Genomic DNA, 22,106 nt, shown 5'->3' with positions numbered 1-22,106 from the left:
TGCAGGAGTGGGCTCCACACGAAGGTTCTACTTAACGTTCATTTTGACACCAGTTCCCCTACCTATACATTTAGTGGGGTTGAAATTGTAGGGTGCTATTGGCCCGGTGTGCCTTTAAAGAATGGGTCTCAAAGGAAACTTTCCATCCCTTTTTATTGCTGACAGTTTGTGATGGGGTTGGACATAGTCAAGTCTAGCAATCTAAAGAATGAACACAGTTATTGCCCCTTGCACTTCCGAACTTCTAGCCCCCACCATCTCCTTCTCTGATGGCTCCTGGGGACTTTGAGACCTTGTCTCTGGCATTTTGGTGTTGTAGAAAAGACATTAATATTATGGCAGTCTACATGGGCAGGGCTTGGGTCTTAAAATTGTTCTTTCTTCTGGAATCTTGGCAGCATACAAAATTTCACTGGCCATGTAGTGTTAGGAGATCTAATTGATAAGGGGGCATAATTGGTGAGAACATTTCTGTCACACCTCTCCTCTCCAGAGGCCCCCCACATTCAGAACATACTGGGCCATCCCTTCTGACTACTTTTGTAGTTGGGCTCAGATGATGAATGACTTCTAGTTGGCCTATCCATTCATTGTTTCCATTTTTTTTTTTTTAAATTTATTTATTTATTATGTATACAGTGTTCTGTCTGCACATATCCCTGCAGGCCAGAAGAGGGCACCAGATCTCATTACAGATGGTTGTGAGCCACCATGTGGTTGCTGGGAATTGAACTCAGGACCTTTGGAAGAACAAGCAGTGCTCTTAACCTCTGAGCCATCTCTCCAGCCCCCCATTGTTTCCATTTTTAAGAGGCGCCTCTGACACATGAGCTTCAGAACTGGTCCATCTTCACAGGAGAGGTTTAGTAGGGCCTTGATACCAGCCCCGGGTCTAGAGATGCAAGCCAAGAGATTGAAGGGCCACAGAAAGAGGGTTCTTCTCTGAACTTCTGAGGAAGCAGTTCATGCTTTGAGATAAATGTACACATAGGACTACAGTGCCTCAAGAAGCCTGGCTTCTAGGTAAAATAATGGCCATTCTATGGACCACCGGCAAGGGATCTGTTTTGTTATCATTTAAAAATTTTGAGGATTTTATACATGATTACTGTATCTACATCATTTCCCTTCCTCTTCCCTTCCAGCTACTCCTGCACCCCCATTCTGTCTCATGACTTCTTTAACTATTCCTGTTACATATATAACCTACCGAGTCTATGCAGTGTTGCTCACTGTAGATGTGGCTAGGGCTGACCACTTAGGTTTGGATAAATCCAGGTGCTCCTCTCTAAAGAAAACTGATTCTCCATCTCTCCGAAGCCAATGATTGCCTGTAGGTAGGACCTTAGGAGATTTCCCTCATCCATGTTGGTATGCTAAATGGTGTTGCCATTATGCAGGTTTTGTATAGGCAACCATGTTGTTGAGATTTCGTGGTGCAGTGTCTCTGTCGTGTCTGGAAGATGCTATCTAGTAGTAGGCATTCTGGTATTCTAGTTCTTAAAAATCTGTTCACACCCGATTCAGTGATTTGCTCTGACCCTTAGGTCTAGGGCTTGTGTTGTGGATGCATCAGTAGGGGATGAGGACCACTCCAGTCATCTGCTGTCTACATTGACACTTGTGGATCTCTGTAATGGCTTCCACCTCTTTTCCATGAGGGTGAGAGCTCCACTTGTCTGTGGGTAGAAGGATCAGCATTTAGATTACTGTTAGAAATCATACGGGTTTAGGAAACTGGCCGTGGCAGGTTCTTCTCTAGGACCTGTGACCTCTCCAGCTTTAAGTAATTGGCTTGTTTGCAGTACCTGGCATGACTTCCTTCCTGTTAAGCAGGCCTTTAAGTCCAATTAGATAGCTGTTGGTTACCCCCACGATAGAAGTGCAGTTATTGCACCATTGGGCATGTCTTGCCAGGCCAGTCATTGCTGTGGTTCCCAGACCTCACAGCTGGGTCGGACTATTGATTGCTTCTCTCCCTTGGCAGCTTGCATGACACCAATACTATGAGAGTTAGTCCTCAGGGAGGATCGTAGATCGGTTTCTAGCACATGCACAATCCCCATCGTCTGTCTAGAGGTGTTCTTAACTAGTCTCCGTCTTAGTTCTTAGTCTTGAGAATGTCCCTTCTTGTTGTTCCCAATTCTCTCTCTCTCTCCCTCTCTCTCCCTCTCTCTCCCTCTGTCACACACACACACACACACACACACACACACACACACACACACACACAGAGAGAGAGAGAGAGAGAGAGAGAGAGAGAGAGAGAGAGAGAGAGAGAGAGAGCCAGGAATAAGGAACCTGGACATTGGCCACACTTTTATCTACATCAGAATACAAATATGGACAATAAATATTGCTATCATTGGGCAGCATAAGCAGCCACTCCAGAGTTTTCTCTGGTATTGAGCAGGACTTTTTTTTTTTTTTTTTGGCTTGCCCAGAGCAATGAGGCGACCTTCTTATACTGACCTAATATAGGCACCTTCAAACTTCCCTATGCCTGCACAGTTCCTGGCATGTGAGAGCACTTATTAAATCAACAGCTGTGATAGCTGGATGTCCTCAGACATCTAGGCTTCTGGGTCACTGGACAATGACCTTGTTCTAAGGAAATAATGACTGCCAAACATCTCCAAAATCAGGAAATCTGGGAGTACTCCCCAACTCACTTGCTCGGTTGACCTTGGGTGACCCAGGTCAGTGCTCTGAGACTCCATTCCACAAATGGAATTTCAACTGGCTTCAGCAGTCAGAGCATTAACAGTTGGCAGTCACCATGTATTGAATACTTACTGTATGCCAGGCATTGGGCTAAGTACTTTTCATATGCTTTCCTCTCACGTCAGTGAGAAAGCTACTATTGATTATCCCCATTTTACAGCTGGGAAGACTGAGCTTCTTCAAGAGTGATTGCACCTTCTCACACAGCTAGAAAGTGTCCGGACTGGGACTTGAACTGAGACCTGTTCTGCTGCAGCTTGTGAGCGTTGAGTGGGCTGAGCGATAGAGCAAAGGTTGGTGAGTGACTGAAAGTGGAGCTGGTGTGAGCACACAGCAGCGAGAGGAAGATGGAAGTACAGATTCACGAGAACTAGCATCCTCGTGAGTGTTCAGGAGAGGATGAGGTCTGTACCCTGCAGCAGAGAGGTAGACCAGATGGTCTGGAAGTTACTGTAAAGGGAACAGGCTTTCTGCTTGGCATAGCACTGTATCTTATAAACCCCATTGGATTCTGATACTAACATTTTCCTCTCTGTTGTCCTCCTGCTTGTCATAGTGGCTCATCTTAGCAAATTCTTGACTCTAGGCTTTGCCCACCCAGCTCCTCCCTTGTCCATCACTATCCATCTGGGGGATTCGGTTATGACTTGAATCTCAGATATACTTTGCAAAGTACAGAAAACATTAGACTAGGGGTTCAATCCCCAGCATTGAAAAAAAAAATCAGTTTACTTTGTATCCATACATTATACCAGATTACCCTATATCCATCAGGCTATCTTTTTCTGAGAAAGGATTTAGAGATAACCAGCTACTTCAGTGGTAACTGTCTTCATTCCTAGACAATTTGACTTTATGTCTCATATCATTTGGGGGTGATTATGCAGAGGAATGAAGGCTATTGAGGGTGACCTGGGAGAGATGGGCTGACCATATTTGAGTTGTTGAAATGCTATTTGATAGAATCACATGTTGTTGGTTGTTTTTGCTCTTTTGGGGGGCCCACCACCCAGCTCCCAAATAAATCACACACAGAAGCTTATTCTTAATTATAAATGCCTTGCCTTAGCTTGGCTTATTTCTTGCCAGCTTTTCTTAACTTAAAATTATCCCATCACCTAGGCTTTCTCCTTTCTTATTTCTGTATGTCTTACTTTCACTCTTACTCAGTGGTTGGCTGTGTGGCCGGCCCCTTCTTTCCTTGATCCTTGATCTCTCTTGCTCCTCCTTTTTCTCCCAGATTTCTCCCTCTATATATTCTCTCTGCCTGCCAGCCCCACCTGTCCTTTCTCCTGCCTCGCTATTGGCCGTTCAGCTCTTTATTAGACCATCAGGTGTTTTAGACAGGCACAGTAACACAGCTTCACAGAGTTAAGCAAATGCAACATAAAAGAATGCAACACCTCTTTGCATCCTTAAACAAATGTTCCACAGCATCAACAAATGTAACACATCTTAAAATAATATTGTACAACAATCACCTGGTGGGGACAGGGAGACGAGTTCTGGTCCTGGTTTGGTGAGTCTGTACACGGGATGTGAACTCTCTGGCTTTTGGTTTCCTTGTGTATAAAATAGGAAATGCCGATGAGGCTGTCTCTAACTTCCCTTCTAGGAAGTGTGCTGGATGATCCGGTGGGCTGGGAGTAATTCTGGCCTTTCTGGGGGAGAACTCAACTCATCTGCACCTGAAGGAAGTCGGAGCTGGGGAAGCCGGGGGGCGGAGTGGAAGGAGAGGCCATACTGGAGGTTAAGGGACAGGCCAGAGCGGGAGTAAGAACTTCCTAGTGGAGGGGTAACTGGACCTGTATTCACCTTTGTCCTGCTGAGGCAGCAGAAAGGTGGTGTTTGTGTGCCTTTCCTCCCCTACCCCCCACAGCACGGTGAGTGCCCCTTTGCCTCCTCTTAATCCCCAAGTGTCCCCTCTCACCGTCCCAGGACAGTCTCCAGGGGCTGTCTACAGCTGTGTGTGTGTGTGTGTGTGTGTGTGTGTGTGTGTGTGTGTGTGTGTATGCTTCACATTCTGCATTTGGGTTTGGGCAAGTCATCTGTCCTCCTCCCCTGCTGCTTCCTGTGTCTCCAGGACTTCAGGACCTGGCTGGAAACGTTCTGGGTAACACAGTGTTTGCGAGGCCCCACCTCTTTGGCTGCCCCGTCTCCGCCTGAAGGAGCAACCAAACCGTGAACTCAGCCTGACCTCTTCGCCCACAGAATTGAGCCATCTGAGTCTCCTTTGCGCAGGGCCATGTATTGAAGGGTCTAGCCACTCTCTCATTGTCCTTTTACGTCCTCTGCTTTTATTTTATTGTATTTGAGGTGGAGGAGCAGGTGAGATCCCACCGAACCCACCAAACCGATCATTTCTGTCCCTGCTTCCTCGTCTTTTCCCTCCTGGCTCCCCGTTTCCCTGTGCCATTCATTTCTAATAGTGATCACCCTACCTCTGAAGGTGTGAGAGGCTTTTTTAAAATTTTAAATTAAGTGAGTTTTGCCTGTGTGTATGTCTGTCTATGCACCACCTGTATGTAGTACCCATGAAGGCCAGAAGAGGGCAGTGGATCTCCCTAGAACTAGGGTTACAGAAGGTTATAACCTGCCATGCGGATTCTGGAACTCAAACCTGGATCCTCTGGAAGAGCAGCCAGTGCTCTTAAGCACTTGGCTACCCCTCCAGCTCCACGGGAGTCCATTTTAACTACAAGGATGAACATTTCATTCTAATAGCTATCCATGAAATAGTTCTGTGTCCCATGATGCCTTTAGGTTTACTCAGTGAGCCTAGTTCTTTCCCTGCCCGGGAATGAACAGTCAATCAGGCTTTCTAAGTCTCTGGTTATTTGTAGGCAGTCGAAGGTCCTGCGGTCACATTTGAGTCACACACCTCGCCTCAATTCAGTATTGCATACCTCCCTGTCTTTGTCACTCAACTGCAAAGGACAGGGAACTGTTCAGTGACCAGCACCATTGTTTCCTGGGCCCAGCATGTATTTAATGCTGATTCTTTCTCTTGTGCCCACGCTCATGGGTTTCTCAGAGAGCGCTCTTTGCCCAGCTGCTGAGATATTCACAATGGAAAATTTATCACTGGACATGGTGACTCATGCTTACGATCCCAGCATCAGGGAGGTTGAATCAAGAGGTTTTACCAAAAGTTCAAGACCAGTGAAGGCTGCATAGTGAGTTCCAGGATAGCCTGGGCTAGAAAGTGATACCTTGTCTCAAAGCAAACAAACAAATAAAAAAGAGCAAATTATCCTTCATTCCATATTGGTGCTCTTGCCTTGGGGTCCCCAAAGCCAGTGATTCACCTCCAGTTTCTTTCCACTAAGTCTCTTTAGTCTGTTCAAATAGGTTCTCTGGATGAGACCTGTACTCATCCACTCATGTCAGTCCTAGAAACCAGTCCTATATCCTTCGGAGCAGTGAACCTGGAGCACAGGCTTACCCCCAGCTCAGCAGTCCCTCCATCTTCCAGCAGCTGATGGCCAATCTGGCTCACCATCTGCATATATCCCTACCCTGTCTTCTCACTTGCAGGGAACAGACACCAAGTTTCCCGAGTGAGCAAATTCTCTGTGGTGGGAGGGTGAGGCCATAGCCCAGGAGCAGCGCCCTCCATATTCCTCTGCACAGATGCCCTCCAGTGTCTGCCTATTCTGACCGTTTGTACCCTCGGTGTGAGGGAGGAGCTTGCACACATTCTTTTTTTTAAACGTTCATCCTTGACTGGTGTCACACTGGAGAACACCATACCTTTTGTATCTCAGTGTCTTAGTTAATATTTCTGACTTAACATCTTGTTATGTGTATTTCTTTAAAACCATAACTGTCAGGGCTGGAGAGATGACTCAGTAGTTAAGGGAGCACACTGCTCCTCTAGAGGACCCAAGCTCTGTTCTCAACAACTACCTACAACTCCAGCTCCAGGGGATCCAATGCCTCTGATCTCCATGAGCACTGTAATTCATTCACGTATACCCACACACAGGCACATATACATACATATAATTAAAAAAATATTCTGGGCGGTGGTGGTACATACCTTTAATCCCAGCACTCAGGATGTAGAGGCAGGAAAATCTTTGAGTTCAAGGCCAGCCTGGTCTACAGAGCAAGTTCCAGGATGGGCAGGGCTATACAAAAAAGCCCTGTCTCAAACAACCAAAAAGCAAATAGACAACAACAACAACAACAACAACGAAATCGTAACTGTCCAGTTGGGTGTGGTAGTATGTACTCAGCACTTGGGAAGCTGATGCAGGAAAAAGGATTGTGTATTTGAGGCTGGGAAGATGACCCATTGGTAAAGTGTTTGTCATGCATGAGGACCTGAGTTTGGATCCCTAAGCCTGTGTAAAAGTGAGACACCACAGCACACATCTACGATCCCAGCACTAGGAAGGCAGAGACGGTGGATCCCTGGAGCTTGCTGGTCAACCAGCCTACCTGAATCAGTGCTTGCTAAGCTCAGTAAGAGATTCTGTCTCAAAAATAAGGTGGAGGAAGACTAATGTCAACCTACGGCCTCTACACAGATGTGTTTGCACACATGCACACTCACACACACTCACATGCACACCCATGAATACACACACACATACACAGAGTTGATCTAATAGGTTGGTTAATGAGAACAACTAACATTCACTGAGTTTTTACATAGTCATCTCTCTATATCCAAAGGTTATGCATCTATGGATTCAACCACTTGCTGATCAAAACTATTCAGAAAAAAAAATATTGTTTATACTGAACATGTATAGACTCTTCTGGTCCTTATTTTCCAAACAATACAACACAGCAACTGTTTATGTAGTATTTATTACATATGATAAGCACCCTAGAGGTGATTTAAAAACTTGTGGAGGATGTGCCTAGGTTATATGCATTTTGTATAGGGGAATCTGCATTTCTGCAGATTTTGGTACCTGTGGGTGTTTCCTAGAAGCAGTCGCCTTTGGACACAAAGAGGGCCACTGTAGTGCTAAGTGTTGGTTTTCGTATGGTGTACATGCACTCTCCATCTCTATTTACAGATGAGTAAGTGAGGCAAAGGGAGGTTAAAGCAATCTGCCTAAGGTCACATAGTTGGGATTTAAATGGAGGAGATCTGTCCCCCGAGCGCGCACTTTTAAACCACAACGCTCTGCTGCTTCCTGTAAGGGCGGGGCCATGAAGATGACACACGTATGGTTGACAGATGCTGTTTTCGGAGGTGCCTGTAGGTTCCTCACTCTGCACTGGGGCTCTCCCCGCATTGGTTTTTCTCTTTCCCCACTTCCCCATTCCAGCAACTCCATCTGTATCTTTTATTAGAGTCGAATCCACCTGCCTAAATGACCCGTCATGCACCTGCCCTCACTGCCTCCCACGGATGTGTTGGCTGCAGGGCCCTCATCTGTCTGTCTGTCTGTCTACATTAGAACTCATCTTAGCCGCAGAGGTATATTTGGCCCAAAGCACTTCTGCTTGTATCTTCCAACTTCTCTTGTCTTTTCATCGCGAAGTTATTGCCTGCTTTCATGCCAAGGGCAGTGAACAGGAAGTAGGCAATCATAGCTTCTCATCTCTCAGCACCACCAGTTGCCTATCTCTAACCTATGCAAAGCCCTGGCTTCTCTATGCCTTTGCTCCATCACCTTTAAGCTGTGGGTGTGGATTAGGTCCCTTGACCTATGATTTTATTTACCTTTTAAAAATGGTGTGTTTGTGTCTGCCCGAATGTATGCGTGTGCACCACATGGAGGTCAGAAGAGGGTGTCGAATCCTCTGGAACTGGAGTTACAGGTGGTTGGGAGCCGCCGCATCTTATTTAACCTTTTCATTTTCTATTAACCTTTAGGATCCTGAGGGTTCGAGACTCTGCACAAGGTTCACATGCAGAAGATACATATAATATTAGTTGGGAAAATAATTCCTGCAATGTCTGCTCTAGACTTGACCGATTTTTAGGAATCACATTCTCCAGGTGATCATGGTTTTCGGTGAGGGCTCCGTGGATTTAGTCACTTTTCAGAGTGAATTTAAAACAAACACTCCAGGTCCATTCCACTGCCGTTCCCCTTTCAGAGACCTAATTAATTCTCATAGTGCCACAGGTCTCTTTAATGACAATAAAATGTGAACATTCCTAAACTGGGAGTTAACTATGACAGTAGGACCTGACCTGGACTAAGGAAGTCATCGATGGCTAGCTGCTGTCCCAGCAGAGTGTGCGTGTTCATAGCTGTCACGGCAAGGACGTTAGTATGTTTATCTAAAGGAAGATTCCCTAACCCCTGCCGTGGGCATTGTGCCATTTACAATATGTGCTCAGAACTTCTTTTTCAAAAATCTAAAACGTTCTGACTTCCAAGGCTGTGGGATATTTTGTTTCCCAGCAGAGCTGCTGTTGGTTCTGACGGTGGGGCAGGTCCTTGAACTCTTCAAATGTTACAGAACTTCAGAGAAGTCTCTGCTTCATTGACTTCTCCTGATCCCAGCCCTGGTTCCCTTGAAGCTGCTGCCATTGACCATGGTTTACTGAGTTTTTAAAATGTTGCATGAAAGTACTATTTATGGTAGCTGGAGAAATGGTTTACCAGATTCAGATCCCAGCAAACATGTTAGGTGGCTCACCTTGACCCGTAACTCCAGTTCCAGCTTCTGGAAGATGCATATGTACACATAGATTATACACACACACACACACACACACACACACACACACACACACAAACACACACACACACACACACACACACACACACACACACACACACACACACTCTTCATTCCTAAGTAGCTTTAAATTTTGGACTTTAAGCAAGTGGTATTAGTTCATTTTTGAGCTGAGGTTTGCTATGTAGCTCCAGCTGGCCTTGAACTTGAAACCTTCCTGCCTCAACCTCCCGAGTGTTGTGATTACCACCGAGCACTTCAGCGCTTAGCTGCCAGTGCCTTTCTTGCCTCACCTGGTCCTGACCTACAGGTTGGTCCCTGAAGGACTCTTGGACCTCTAAAGCTGTGGCACCAAGATGAACTGGGGCACACCTGCTGGAGGCTATGCCCTGTTCTCTGCTTGGCATATTAGCTCACATGAACAGGCTTGATGTTTTCTGGAAGCATCTCCTGTACTTGGGTGTTTCTTTGGAGCCCCAAGACCTCATTTCTCCTATTCCATCTGTGAAGTGATGCAACTTCTTATTGATCATCAGTTTGCTTATTGATCACTACAGTTGTGTTGACTGGGCATTTTGTTATTCATTTACTTAGATTAGCTGTTTGAGATAAGGTCTCACTGGGTAGTCTAGGCTGGCCTAAAACCCATGGTGCTGTGATTGCCTACCTTCTCCTCCCAAGTACTGGGAACTGCAAGCATAAGCCACCACTCCTGCCTGATCACACATCTGAAAATTAAAAAGGAGATTCAAACGTTCATAGGAAATGCAAAAACAACACAGACGTGCAAAAATGATAGAATGTAAGATATCATTGTGTCCCCTTTCTCCTCTGCCTCTTGTTCATCTTTTTGCTAGGAACCTGGGGGGAATTAGGATGCAAAGTTGCATATTGACGGGCCATAAGCCCTGTTTCTGGACCTTCCATAAGGCAGGTCCTTTCCTCTCCTTTCCACTTGGCCCCTACATATCCCTTGGGTTATGAGAGTCTATCCTCTCTCACTCACAGGGCACACACCCTTCGACTTGTCCCTGTTGAGACCTGATGGCTAGGCCTGTGGAAGGTCTGGCCACATCCCCTGACTATTAATTAATCCGCCCCTCTCTAGAGGCTGAGCTGTAAGCATTTCTAGCTCTGCCATTTTAACCCATCGGGAGCTCCCTGGGCTGTCCCCTTCTCTGTCCCTATTCCTGTCCACAATTCCTTATAGTATGGCATTTTCCATAAATATCCCTAAGCATCCTCTTGCATACTGTGTACTCATCTTCTTGTCCATTAAGACATGAAGATATCCACAGACTCAGCTTGGCATCTGTTTCTTGGACTTCCTCTAAGCACATCTCTGCCTCCAGATACTGAACATCTGTCATCTCCCTGCCCTCTCCAGAGCTCTTGTGAGATTTCTATTGTTACACTGAGCTGGAAAACGCTGAGATGCAGCATAACTTGAATTAGTTAGATAAATGACATTTCCCGAAGGTGCTCAATGGAGGACTGGCCATATCATCCATATATTGATCATTTGGGAGCTCCAGGCTGTATGTATCAGGGAAAGACCAGCATCTTTACTCTGAGGGGCAGATCACTTGGATCGACTCTAATGCTGTCCACCTTCTTGTACCCCTGGCATTTCAGTTCCCTTTACTTTTAAAGACACAGCCTACAATGATACACCCTTTTAGTTAGCTAATTTGTTAGTGCCTCTGAATTACTCTGAATAAGCTTCACATAATCTGAATAAAATTCACAGATACTGGGAGGTGTGGGAGGAGGCTGGGGGGAGTGGGAGGAGGGATGAGAGGGGGAAATCTGTGGTTGGTATGTAAAATGAATAAAAAAATTCTTAAATAAAAAATTCACAGACACTGACACCTACCTATATATACATAAACTTTTGTCTATTTTCTCAGTGAGATCAAACTCAGGGCTGTACATGAAAAGCTAGTGTAACCACTGAGTTACAGCCCCAGCCCTTGTTTATTATTATTGGTTCACTCCTCTCTCTCTCTCTCTCTCTCTCTCTCTCTCTCTCTCTCTCTCTCTGTCTCTCTCTGTCTCTGTCTCTCTCCACACACACACCCCGTGTGGGGGAGGGGGTACTGGAGCTTGGCCCAGCACTTTACCACTGAGTCATAGCCCAAGCCCTTTTGTGTATTTCTTTTAAAGCAGGGTCTCACTGAGTTGCCCAGGCTTGCCTTAAACACACTTTGTAGCCCAGGAAGGTCTTAAACTTGTATCCTTCCTGCCTCAGCCTCCCAAGTATCTGGGATTACAGGCATGAGCCACCACACCAGGCCTTTGGGGTTTTTGTTTTGTTTTGCTTTTAAGAGATAGTCTTGATCAGCTCAGGCTAGCCTTGAACTGTTGCCCAGGCTGACCTCAAACTCTCTCACATCTCTAGCTTTTGCCTCCCAGGTGCTGAGATTACAGGCAGGTGTAACCATACGTCCTGCCTCTACATTAAGTTTTTAAAGTCAGTATAAAAGGTCAACTCTAATCTTTTTTTTTTTTTTTTTTTTTTTGGTTTTTTGAGACAGGGTTTCTCTGTGTAGCTTTGCTCCTTTCCTGGGACTCACTTGGTAGCCCAGGCTGGCCTCGAACTCACAGAGATCCGCCTGGCTCTGCCTCCCAAGTGCTGGGATTAAAGGCGTGCGCCACCACCGCCCGGCTGTCAACTCTAATCCTAAAGAGAAATAAAGGAAGAAATTAATTGTCCTGTAATATCATTATATTTAGTGTGCAATTGCTTTGACATAATCACCTGGAAGTCAGAAGCTGAAATCTTTACAAGTAACCACTGATAATGGGATGATCAGAAATGAGATACAGGTGTGTGTTGTGGGTGACTCAACATACCTGGAAAGGTGCTACTGGGGACTGATGTCATTCTCCAAGATGATGAACATTTCTTGGTAGTGTTCCAAAGAATATAAAGTAGGATATCCTTTCAATTTACATGTTAGTGGCATTCCTGACCAATGCAGCATTCAGCAAAGCCACGCTATGGTTGGGTGTGGTGGCGTGAGCCAGTGGTCCCAGCACTTAATAGGCTGTTAGCAAGAGGACTTTTATTGGAGGCCAGCCTGGGATACATACTGAGACTCTGTGTCAACCAAACCAAAATAAAATAACAAAAACCATGGAAAAGGGATGGGGAATCTGTCTCAATGGCTTTTTGCTTGCCTAGCATAAGGCAGCCCTGGGTTCAATTCCCAACACCTCAAAACAAATATAATTACAATCATAATTTAGACTGTTCTCTTCCTTAGAACACTCTAAAGTTGTGAAGGAGTTGCAGAATCTTGGCAAATGGGTTCCCACTTCTCAGAACCTGTAGCACCTACTGTGGTGTTGATACATGTCCTCTAACTCTCCTTCCTGGGGAGGAAGAGCCAAGGACCAGGCACTGGCTGCTTGGGTTCTAGGTTTAGCTTACAGTATCACAGTATTTGTATGACCTTACATAGGTTACACTTAATTCTATAGGTCTGGGTGTCTTCTCTGTCAAGAAGATTTGAGCAATATGCATGTACGAAAGATAGGGTAGTAAGTACCTCTTAGCCTGTGAGGAAGCCTGGGTTCATCTCCAGCTACTACTACCACTACTACTATTACTATTACTACTACTAACAACAACAACAATATTAATAATAATGAATTAAGATAAAAAATAAAGTGACACATGTGTCCTGCCTACTCTGGGATTAAAGCTTACTATGCTTTCTTTATAGATGCTCAGGCCAGTCCAGGACATCTGTGTGAGCCCCACAAGGTACATTCCATTCATGGACCCTCCCTCACTGTGATTTCTTTCTAATACTCAAACACCCTAGACTTCTCTTATCTTCAAAGGGGGGGGGAGGGGAGAAAAGGAAGGGAGGAGAAAGGGGAGGGGAGATGGGGACAGAGGAAGGGAAGGGAGAGAAGGAAGAAGTGGGGGCGCCTTCTCTTGTCTACCTCAGCAGCTTTTCCTTCATGAGCTGATTTCTCAAGTCCTTAGCACATCCCTGTGCCGGCCCAGTGGCCATTTTCGCAGCCATACCTTCCTAAACAGTCACCAGCCTTTGCTAAGTTTTTGTCATCCCCTGGACAACTTCCCTCTGCAGCTGGCCGCGGCCTCTGGCAGTCTTTTGCCTCCACCTCCCCGGGGCCCCAGTGTCCTTTTCTTGAGTATGCTCCTGCTTTCCTGTGTCTTCCTCTGGCTCCTTCCCAGGGCCTCATCCTCTGCTAGCCTCAGATGTCTCCCTCCCACCGAGCATGCTCCTCCTCTGCTGTGCTCCATCCTGTTCAGGTCCCAAGGCCGTGTCCAGCCTCGAGCTGGCTCCCCTATTGGCGTCTCCAACACAAAGAGCATCTGAAACACAGCTACTGTGGGCCCCCAGAGCTGCACCTCTCCCTGGATCCCCTTCTTTCAGAATGACACCACCATAGCCAGGGGCAGAATTCGGGGTGCCATCTCCAACCCCTCCTAGCTAAGCACTCACAAGTCCTGTCTGTCATCTTTCATTATGGCTCTGCACTAACATGGGTTGGGTTTCTTAATAGACTTAACTAGCGTGTTGGTTGCTCAATCTTCATTAGCATTTGGGATCACAATTCCTAATTTCACTACTAGGCTGGATTAAGATTTTTGGAGGCCTTCAGAATGGATATCTGGTCTCTCATTTTATGCTGGGGATGAAAATTGGGCTTCAAACATGCTGGACAGATGTTCTGCCACTGAGCCCACCCCCAATCCCATTCATTAATTTTCTCTGGTGTCTTAAGCATGTATGAGTGTTCCTGATAAAGTGTCAAGACATTGGTCTGGGCTAGAACCTCTGAGTCCATGGTCTTTGCATATACACACCTGGTGGAACAGATAGGTACTGAGTGGTTGTTTAGTAAACATACCGATGAATACATGGATAATAAGATGAACTTAAAAGATCCCATTATTACAATGGAAAGCACTGTAATAAGGGGACACGTTTTTGGTTTTCTGGGGTTTGATATATTGCACCCTCATGGGAATCTGTGGGAGTTCAGCTCTGACCTGTTGCCACCTTTCGAAGGGTTCTTGGGTGGAGGGGAGAGGAATGAGGAAATATTAGGTAGAAAGATAGAAAGAGACACAGGATTGCTTTGGGAGGACCCTGAGTCAATACCCAGTCGCCCAGAGCTTGATTCAAAAGGGCTTTTTACAATATGCCAAGGGGAGAGGCAAAAGACCTCCCCCTTGCAAGATCAAAGCACACTGTACAGCCAAATGTAGACCCTGGTAAACACGCCCCTGGCCAAATCATCCTATTATGCAGCCCTGCTGGGTAAAGCAAGCTCCAATTCTCTGACCCTGAGTAAGGTCTCACTAGATAACCTCTGTGGGCCACCACACACCCTCAGCCCTCTAAAATTTTGTTTTAAAAACAGCCAGTTTTTAAAACTGGAGAGATGGCTCAGTAGTTAAGAGCACTGGCTACTCTCCCAGAGGTCCTGAGTTCAATTCCCAGCAACCACGTGGTGGCTCACAACCATCTGTAATGGGATATGATGTCCTCTTCGGGCCTGCAGGCATCCATGCAGACACAGCACTCATACATACACAAACAAAAACAAAAACAGCCAGCTTCCCTGTTGTGTTCCAGCATTCCTGCTCAGCCTGTTTATCATTCATCGGTCTGCACATTTGAGACGCATCTAAGGATTTCTGCATCACTAAGTAAATGCATCTGTGCAATGGGTAGTTTGCTCCATCTCCTGTTACACTCCCATGAACCTCTGTAAAGACTCCATCATCTGGCCCTGTGTTATTTAAAGTGGCCCACACAGAGCTAGGCAGTGAACCTGAGGAGGGGATGGTACCTGCGGTGTGTGGGCGGGTTATTTAAGAATTCGGTGGAGGAGATGGTAGAGGGTGTTGGAAATGGAGCATCACCCTAGAAAGCCCAAGTGAGACCTCCAAAGGGAGAAGAAACATGGCCTAGAGGCAAGTGTGAATGAGACTAGCAAGTTTTGGAAACCTCAAAAGCTCTGGTTTTACCACAGAAGCCTGACTCACTTTTAGGGGTGGATGGACCAAACAGGTGTCAGAATACACTGATTACACATAGGGATAGCCCCAAGTGTTTAACCCCGTCTTCCGGCTTTAGAATACACACCACCTGATCCTAGGAAGAGGAAGGAAGAGAATGAGGGAGAAGCAGAGGGAGGGGAGGAGAGAACCGATCTCCAGGGACACTTTAGCAGATGATTGGCACCCCAGGGTGGAGTTCTTGTGTCTGGAAAGCCTGTCTCTTGTTCTTCCTTCTCCCTGGTTTGTTCTCACGTCTGTTCCGCTCGGATCCCCAACCAGCCCGCGTGTGTCTACGGGTATTTCTAATTAGCCCACCTGGTCACAGGTATTTCTGATTAGCCCAGTGGGTCAGAGTTCAAAAAGAGCCTGACTGTGCTGAGCCTGGACCCACTGAGTCACGGCTTCTCCACGCCCGTTTTCCTCATCCTTCTCCCATCAGTGGAAGCTGATTTGTCCCTCATGCAGATGGCGTAGAAGAACGTGGCTGCTGATGTTACTCAGCTTTATTGCACACAGTGGGATATTAAAGGAGCCCCGGAGCCCTCTCTTTAGCTCTCTACCCACCTACCAAGACAAGACTTGAACCTACTGAAAGGTAAGAGGCCTGGGAATTGTCAATATTGTGAGCTCACCGCACAGTTCGACCAGCGCTATCCTGGGACCCTGGAGAATTAGGAGACTTTAGGAGTTTGGGGACTGGACTGTGGTGGACTCTTTCCACAGAGAGTAATTTTTTTTCTTTTTGTTTGAGATAGTAATCTTTGAGTGTGCAGGGAAGGACAAGTAGGTGAAAAAAGACAAGAGACAGGGACATTCCAGATGGAGTGAGGGGTGGGAATTCTGAGCAGAGACCCGAGAGGCTAGAATATATGTTGAAGGGACAACCAGTTGTGGACAGCTCTGGTAAGGCCTGGTTGGTGTAAGACAGGACCTAAAGCTTTCGATTTGTTCAGCAAAATCCTATTAAGTACTTGTATCATGCTAGCTATTCTAAAAAGTAGCTTCTGGGGCCAGCTAAATGGCTCAGTGGGTAGAGGCACTTGCCACCAAGCCTTGATGACCTGAGTTCAATCCCAAGGAGCACATGGTGGAGAAGAGAACCGACTCTTATCTATCATATTTTCAATCATTTCATCCTGTTGTCTTCGTCGGTTCATTTTTGCGTGAATACTGTGTGTCCATTTCTTTCAAGTTTTCTGGTCGCTTCTCTAGGAGCGTCAGTTCTGAGCAGTGGTACCAGCCACCACTGTGCCGTGTTATTTCCAAGAGGACAGGATACGCCTGCTGGGTAGCGTCGGGGTCTAGATGTCTCCTGGCCTCTCTACCCCAGTGTCCATCTCTGCTCCCCCACTCAAGTGTCCCACATGTGCTCACTTTAAATATGGACCCTGGAAAGTGCCCTTCTAGCGGAGCAGAGAATCTGTAGCCATGCTCACGTGTGTTGCCATCGTAGCCCTAACATCTGGAGGAAGTTTCCTCTAGAGACTCTGAATCTCTTTGTATATAGGAGAGACAATCATAGTCTCTAACTCACAGGATTTTTGTAAGCGCTGAGTGAGATAATACACCACGGCAAATCCTTGGAACGATGCCCTCACATGCGCTTTTGAATGTCAGCTATGGTTATTCTATTTCATTGTTTTACTGGGAGGGGGCGGTTCTCCTCAACGTATTCTCGCCTGCCTTCTGTCTTCAGGAAGTCCTTGTGATTCCTTCTTGATTTCTGGTGCTTTACTGGCTTAATTGTTCCTAAAAAAAATGTCTTTTCTGTGTCGTGCCCAGGGCCATGAGGAGGTAGATGCATACCCTTGGCCTCCAACCCTCCCCCGGGTTGCTTTCTCCCTGTGCACATGTGTGGTGTTATTATCTGTAACAGACACATGGAGGTATCACACAGTGTCACAAACATCCACTCACCCAGCAGCCTGGCCCAGGGCAGGACTTGCCACTCGGTCTGAGTCAACCAATACTGCTGTGCCATGGGCAGGACTAGGTGATGAGTTCTATTTTTCAGCCTCCTCGGGCTGGCTTGAGGCTGCCTTAATGAATGTAATGGGTCCTCTGTTTCCTTTGTCAAAAGGAATGTTAATTATTTTCAGCAGTCTAATTATGTGGCTAATGAGAGGCTGACTGAGATAACATTGCCTTTAATTACTCTTGCCTAACTGCTGTTTGGAGCCATAATTTGAGCATGTTGCAAGGCTGGGCGCTTGCTCAGTAGATGGAGCTGTCCAGCAAGAGGCCGAGGGAGGGGCCGGGATTGCTGAGCTCATGGCTCTTGATGAAGGTGCCTGAGGTGGCTGGTGTCTGCTTCGCCACGTGTCTGATGACCTTTCCTGTGTGCCGTCACTTAAAGGACACGGGCCAGATGGAATCAGGTGGAAAGCACTCAAGGTTCCACAGATAAACCATCAGTTTTCTGTCCATGCCCGTCACCCCAGAATACCTGCCCTTCAGGCTGCTTTTGGCCAAAGTTCCTCCTCCTTGGAGGACACACACCTGCCTTCCCTCCAGGTTGACAGATGGATACTCTGTGCCAAGTGCTGTCTAGAACTTGGGAATGCAAAGATAAGGGACCTGTGGGCCAGAGAGCTTCCTAAAATAAATTTGCATTACAGCCTTTTCCTCTTTAACCTGGAGAAATGTCTTCTGACCCCTATCACCATCACAGATTTATCTTTCATGCTGCGGCCTTCCTGTGGTTATGGTATGGTGCCTTTTAAGCCTTGCTTGGCAGACCCTTAGGAGGCGGCTTTTCTGGTCCTATAGGTGATCTCCAGTAGCTCACACGAGATTGTCTTCCATGAGGAACTGTTGTCAATTATAAATGGCCCATTGCTATAGGCAAACCAAGTCCTCCTAGGCCTTCCCCTTAGATCTCGCTCTTCCATGAGTGATGTGTATGTGTGTGAGTGTGGGGTAGGTACCAGTAGAGACTTCTGCCCTCCAAGGTTTTAGCTGTAGACTTAAGTGAATCTTTTAACCTCTTTGAGCTCCATCCTTCCAAATCAATTGGGGTCTATGCATGTCGCATAGACTTGTGTACAGTCAGATGAGATGGCCTGTTGGACACTGTCTGGTATGGAAGAGCAGCAATAAATGATTTTCAACACTCAAGACAGTACCTGTAGTCTGAGCTATAGGCATAGACCCAAGGCCTGACCTCATTCATCAATAGCCATGACTGTCTTCTGGTCTCTTGAATAGAAATCACTCTTCAGAGCTGGGTGGTGGTGATGGTGCACACCTTTAGTCCCAGCACTCAGGAGGCAGAGTCAGGTGGACCTCTATGAGTTCAAGGCCAGCCTGCAGAGTGAGTTCCAGGACAGCCAAGACTACACAGGAAAAAAAAAAAAACTGTCAAAAAAATAAAAAACAGACAAAAAGAAGTCTCTCTCCAGATAGTAGATGGTGACTTTTATGAAAGGTTAACCTTCCCTTCATTTCAGATGGTAGCTTTGGCCACCTGGACCTGTTTCTGATTTGGTGAGAGAATGCAGATACCTGTTCAGAAGACCAAGAATCCCAGAACCAAGGGAGTGGAACTCAATGTTAGCAGATCTAGAGCAGTGCTATCTAGTGACATTTCCGGCGACATCGGAAATATTCCATATCTGCTGTCCAATAAGGCAGACAAGGGCCACATATAGCTTTGAATACTTGCATTGTACCTAGTTCATCTGAGAGCTTAATTTTTCAATTTCGTTCACTTTTACTTATTAACACTTAAATAATCTCCTGTGTGTAGCGACTGTCCAATCAGACAGTATATTTTTGGAATTTTCAGAAAAAAAAATGAATTTGTGCATTACCTGTTCTTGGCTGATGCTTCATCTCTGGTCCCCATGAGTGCTGTTTCCAGGGTCAAGGTTTGCTAGGTTGCTGGCAAAGGGAAGCTAAATTTTCCCCTCTACCAATTGAAGTCTAGACGATGACCAGAAGGGAGATTTGGAATGTCTGAAGTGACAGCTGTTCTGCTCAAACTGACTCACCATGTTTGGGGTCTGACCTCTCTCCCGTTCTCCATGTTTCCCTTTCTGTCGCAAGGAGCAGAGCCACCGCTGTTGGAGCAGTATAGGTGGACATGCGGAGGTGTGATCCTCATGCCTGTCTGAGGATTTCCTTGATTGTATAGGTGGACATGCGGAGGTGTGATCCTCATGCCTGTCTGAGGATTTCCTTGATTGTATAGGTGGACATGTGGAGGTGTGATCCTCATGCCTGTCTGAGGATTTCCTTGATTGTATAGGTGGACATGTGGAGGTGTGATCCTCATGCCTGTCTGAGGATTTCCTTGATTGTATAGGTGGACATGTGGAGGTGTGATCCTCATGCCTGTCTGAGGATTTTCTTGATTGACAGTGACAGAAAACTCATATTAACTTGGATAAAAAGGAACATTCAATAGCCAGGTGGTGGTGGCTCACATCTTTAATTCCAGCACTTGGAAGGCAGAGGCAGGTAGGTCTCAATGAGTTTGAGGTTAGCCTGGTCTACAAAGCAAGTTTGAAGACAGCCAAGACTACACAGAGAAACAAACCCTGTGTGTGTGTGTGTGTGTGTGTGTGTGTGTGTGTGTGTGTGTATGTGTGTAGGAGGCAGCAAGAACTTTTTCATTAAAATGAACTATTAGGTTAGATATAGTATTTGTGGGGCTTGATAAGGCTACTTAAATTCTTCTGGTCACATGGAAGTTTAGGCCATCAGTCAAAGCATTTCACTTTGTCTTCACGTATTAAACCTGTTGTTAAATTGTGGCTGGTGAGGAACCAGTACCTGCCGACAAGGGGCATTTCTGACTGGTGGACCTCTGCTTAGCAGGCAGGGGTTTTGCTTGGCTGCACTGGCACGGTACAGCACACTAGATACTTTGCAACAAGGGGTGGGAATTGTCTGTGGGGTGAGGAGGTGAGAGCATTGTCTCATTCACACCGCCTACAGTGAACTTGAATAATAGAACTTCTTGGGTAGAAATCTCTGGGGTGGCTTAGTTATGGAAGCAGGGCGTGGCACCACACTGCTAGGCCAGTCTAGCTGTCCTGTTTTGGTTGTTGTTGTTTTTGTTTTTGGTTTTTTTTTGTTTTTTTTTTTTTGAGACAGGGTTTCTGTGTGTAACCGCCCTGGCTGTTCTGGAACTCGATTTGTAGACCAGGCTGGTCTCGAACGGGGAGTGGGGACAGACAAATTCCTGGTCACTCTGTGGGGTTGTAAGGTCACTATTTCTTCTCTCATGGCTGACAGGAGGTGGTTTGCTAGTGTCCTGTGATGGGGCTTCTAGTGCCCCTGACTGTGACCTGATGGGATCTGCATGGGGGGCGGGGGATTATGGACGAAGTGGGGGTAAGGAGATGCTTTACTGTAACACATGCCTAGCTCTGGGACGGCAGCCAGGCGGCTAATTAGAAAGCTCAGCAGCTGTCCAGCTTTTCAGGCAGCAGGCAGGAGCCACCAGGTGCCAGTGAGCATCGTGGGAAGGAAAGGAAAGAGGCTGGGGGGGGGCCGTCAGAGACCACACTCCCAGGTGTACTAGTTGGGCAATCAGTGTTTTGCTTAGAGAGGGAGATTGGAAGGCGCTGGCTAAGGTAGAGTGGACTCAATGAGGAGGAATAAGAGAGGCCAGCAGGGTGCCAGGACAAGGAGTCCTGACGTCAAAGAGAAGATGGGAGAGACGAGGAGCAGGCAGGGATATCCAGAGTCCAAGCCCAGAGCAAGGAGCCAAGTGGAAGGCCCAAACCAAGTGCATTGTGGGGTCAGCGGCCATTCTGAGTGTGTCTGTGCCTCCTAGTCACTTCCCAGGGGATGATGATAGACTGCCCATTCCTGAGGGTACCTGGTCTCCAATTGTGTTTGTAACTTTGGGTGGTCACTCTGTGGTTTGGGAACCTGCCAAATCCATAGTGTTTAGGGCTGGTCTCACTATAGAATAAGCTCACACAGCGTTGAATGAGCCACATGAGTTTTCACTAATGAAATGCTTAGGGTGGAGCCCTAGCTAGGATGGAGCCAATCACCAAAACACCTCGTGATAAAGAGATTAGAGGGGTGGACCTTCTAGCCCTAGCCATCAACCTTTTGGAGTATAAAAACTCATGACAATCCCATCAACATTTGCTGTGTCCCCAGTTGCTAAGAGGGTACTGGGAGTGCCAACTCCACAACCTTTCCTTTGCTCCGTTTAGTTCTTCATCCGGCTGCCCTGGGCAAGGTATGTGTGTCTGTGAGTTCTGTGAGACATCCTAGCAAATGAATCAGGCGGAAACAGGGGGTCCAGAAATAATGGTTTGTAGTCAGTGGTCAGAAGTGTTGGTGAAAACCTGTGATTGGCATCTGAGGTGAGGCAGCCATATGGGAGTGAGCTCTCAACTTTGTGGGATCTGCTATTATCTCAGGGTATAATGTCAGGGTTCAAATAAACTGTTAGGATAAGCAGTGGGTATCTGCTGAGGAATCTCTCTCTCTCTCTCTCTCTCTCTCTCTCGTGTGTGTGTGTGTGTGTGTGTGTGTGTGTGTGTGTGTGTGTGTGTGTGTGTGTGTGTTTGTGTGTAGGGAATCCCCCACAGCTGGTTAGGGAAGTGCTCTATATTGATTGTGAAAGTGGTTTTTTGTTGTTGTTTTTGGTGAACCATCCGATTTTTTGTTAGTGGACTTATTATCATTGTTTTGTTTTGTT

General features: G+C 46.5%; 1 protein-coding gene across 7 annotated transcripts in view; it reads left to right on the top strand.

Annotated features, from left to right (window-relative positions):
- Tmem229b (transmembrane protein 229B) overlaps positions 1 to 22,106 on the top strand; it is a 50,727-nt gene that overhangs the window by 3,503 nt on the left and 25,118 nt on the right. For 5 of the 7 annotated variants that reach the window (XM_059279109.1, XM_059279108.1, XM_059279113.1 and 2 more), the window contains exons 2-3: positions 13,116 to 13,156; positions 15,876 to 16,031. The gene's annotated coding sequence lies outside the window, so the exon portion shown is untranslated. The remainder of the gene's footprint in view (positions 1 to 13,115; positions 13,157 to 15,875; positions 16,032 to 22,106) is intronic. The other 2 variants (XM_059279111.1, XM_059279110.1) reach the window with 1 other exon arrangement.

Source organism: Peromyscus eremicus, chromosome 14, assembly GCF_949786415.1.
Source record: "Peromyscus eremicus chromosome 14, PerEre_H2_v1, whole genome shotgun sequence".
NCBI lineage: Eukaryota > Metazoa > Chordata > Mammalia > Rodentia > Cricetidae > Peromyscus > Peromyscus eremicus.
Note: the sequence above shows the minus strand (reverse complement) of the source record. Positions and strands in the feature narration are given on the sequence as shown.